The sequence below is a fragment of the Zingiber officinale genome, chromosome 5B (genome assembly GCF_018446385.1).
Source record: "Zingiber officinale cultivar Zhangliang chromosome 5B, Zo_v1.1, whole genome shotgun sequence".
In the NCBI taxonomy this organism is placed as follows: Eukaryota; Viridiplantae; Streptophyta; class Magnoliopsida; order Zingiberales; family Zingiberaceae; genus Zingiber; species Zingiber officinale.
In genome coordinates, this window is record NC_055995.1 from 47,463,646 (window position 1) to 47,466,835 (window position 3,190).

The 3,190-nt window shown below is 34.0% G+C and overlaps 1 non-coding gene across 1 annotated transcript; it reads right to left on the reverse strand.

Annotated features, from left to right (window-relative positions):
* Positions 1 to 508: 508 nt before the first annotated feature.
* Positions 509 to 614, reverse strand: LOC121988082. The gene has a single exon (XR_006113843.1). It is a non-coding gene; the product is annotated as a small nucleolar RNA R71 (small nucleolar RNA).
* Between the last annotated feature and the right edge of the window lie 2,576 nt (positions 615 to 3,190).

Genomic DNA, 3,190 nt, shown 5'->3' on the forward strand with positions numbered 1-3,190 from the left:
GTTCCTTTTGTCTTTTCTTTCTTGTTTTCATTATTCACTTTCTTTCTTGCAATTTGAATTATGCATTTTCTTTCTTTCTTTTCATATTGCATTGTATTTCTTGTTTTTGATTCTTGAATATCCATGAGCACTAACATGTCAAGCAGGCCCATGAGAAATTTTTCTTCACCTTTTTTTGTAAAATTTTTGTCTCCCATTGTGCAACCTTAAATTGAAGCAAAAAGTTTCCAACTAGACCCAGAGTTAATTTTTATGATACAATGTCACAAATTTGGAGGAGAAGTATCAGAAAGTCCTTATCTGCATCTTGAAACATTTTTAGAGATTTGTGATATGGTGAAATGTGAAGGAGTGCCAACATATGCAGTTCGATTGATGACATTTCCTTTTAGTATCAAGGATAAAGCAAGGACTTCGCTATATTCTCTCCATCCTCAAAGCATCACAAGTTGGGAACAATTGGAGAAGCAATTTCTGAATCATTTTTTCCCTCCAAGCAGAACAGTGTATATGAGGAATTGCATAACAAATTTTGCTCAAGCATATGGAGAATCATTATTTGGAGCATGGGATAGATTCAAGAGTCTTCAAAAATAGTGCCCTCATCATGGTTTTGAAAAATGGTTGATTCTGCACATATTCTATGGGAGAATTTCTTTCTCAGACAAGAGTTTATTAGATTCATCAGCTGGAGGTTCTTTTATGGACAAGAGTGTAGATGAAGCATATATGTTAATTGATCAAGTGACATTGAACCTCCATGAATGGTCGAACATAAGTTGGATGAAATCTCCTTCAAACATTCAAGAAGTGCAAGCCATAAATGCTATAGAGCCTGTCAAACAAATTATAACTCAACCATCTATAAGTTTTGAAAATCACAAGTCATAGAACGGGGAGTTCAAACATTTGGGGGCAAAGATTGAAAGTATTGTTTCAAAATAGTTTAAAGAAGACCCCCTTCCTTCGTAGACAAGATCTAGTGAAAAGTGTGATGATGTTGGGCTGAGAATTGAAAAAAAATCATAAAGAACTTCTGAAGAAGGACGTGTTTAAAATTGAGGAGAAGAATAATAGAAGATCACAAGAACTCAATTCCATTTCACCAAGAAGTTTCCAAAGGCCACAAGTACCTTTCCCTCAATGATTGATCACACCAACACTACATAAGCAAGTTGGACCTCCTCCAAAATCTCAAAGGGAATTTGGGAAAAAGGAAGTTAAATCTTTCCCAGGACCTTCACTAAGGGTTCCTTTTCCACAAAGGTTAGTGGGGCTCGATGAAAATAAAGACTTCGGCAAATCCTGTGACACTAATATGGTTGAGTGCAAATTTTTGAATGTATATGAAGATTAGGACTCTTCAGATGAGGATTTTATTGATAATGTAGTGGTAAATAAGTTTTTAGATCTACCTCCAAATTTTATAGGGTGTTATAGTGATTTTGAATTTTCAGATGATAAATGTGATGTGGTAGATCAACTTAAAACTGCAAGTGAAGTTATTGATCCTCTTGTTATTGATTCTCCTATTGAGGATATAGATGTTGGTTAATTTTTTGATGTATGTGTTGATGATGATATTTTAGAAGAATGTGTAGGGAGCTATGTTGTGGAAGCAGCATCTCAAGGATCACAACCTTTGTCCACACAACCCTTCGAGGTTGTAAGAAGTGATCATGTTATGGAACAATGTGTAGGGACTTATGCAGAGCTAGCAGAGTCTCAAGATTCACCATCTTTGTATCATTAACATCTGAGCCAGAGCCAGAACCATCATTTGATTGAGAGGATGTCACATCTACATGTTTAGAAATTTCAGGTATCTCTCAGCAAAGTAAGGTTAGTATTTCTTGTGATCTTTTGGAAAATTTTATAGAGGTACCTATCATTAACTTTGTTGGATGTGATTCAATTTTTATTTCTTATTCTGCTTATCTTAATATGGTTATGACTCTATCTTATCTAATATGTTTGTGGGAGATTTATATTTTCTTTATATGTGCAGATTTCATTTGGCTAATAATCGAAAGCTCACACTAAACCGTCTTCGACCACCTGAAAGAACTTCAAAGAAGACGAAGATGGAGAGAGCAATGCTTCATTTTGTAATTCCTATATTGAAAGCTCCCTCCATAATAAGAGCCCTTAGTAGGAGGGTGTTGAAATATCTTACCCCTCCAAGAGAGAGATTTCGATAAATCTAATGAGGTGGTCGAGCTAATGACCTTAAATAAGCGCTTCTTGGGAGGCAACCTAAGTTCATTTTCTTTGTTTTTATTTTTCTTTAGTTATTTCTACTTTCATTTCATTCTTTATAATAAACATGTATCCTCTACTTAATTTTTATTCTCAATCTTCTTTTATAGGACTCAAAGATTAGGAGGAGTGTAACTACATGATGGAGAAGTTAATGACATGGGAATTTGGCATGCATCATTTGGTAACTTCTCTTACTTTTAATCTCCCTCACATTATTTTTTGTTTTCATTTGGACAATGAAAAGTTTAAGTATGGGGGGATGCATTAGATGCATTTGAATTGCTTTGTTTGTTTGTTTTTTGTTTTTGCTTATGTCTTGCATTTTGTTTTGATTTCTTGTGGCATTCATCTTGAGAACATCAAAATTTCACTTATATGCTTTCTTGTCTTCAAGATTAAATGAAAGCACATTCATTATCTAGATTCATGATGTTGTAAATGATGCTAGTAGTATGATTAACGTACCTCTTTTCTCTATCTTGGGTAACGTGATATAAGCTAAGTATCATATGGAGATGAGTTTTAGTTTTGGCTTGACCTTAAGGATCTTATCTTCACTACACCTATACTTGATGCTTGAATGGTTGATTTCATTGAAATAGTCATGATTCATCTTGTTTGTTTAGTACTTAGTTTCTATGGTGATTTCTCAAACTTCATTTTGGTTACTGGATGAGGCTCAACTTATGTAAGCTCATTTGGAAAAATCAAAATATCCCAACATTTGTGCTAAATGTACATTTGTGAATAAGATTTGCATAATGCAAATACTTATGAAAAAAAAGTGTGAAAAAATAGAAAAAAAAGTGAATAAGGGATATAAAAAAATAGTTGTTATGAGTGGAATCTAGAAAGTCACCTCTTTGAGACCGAGTTAGGTTACTGGGGAAATGATTGCTTAGCTTCTCTTGAGATTGAGTACGCCTTT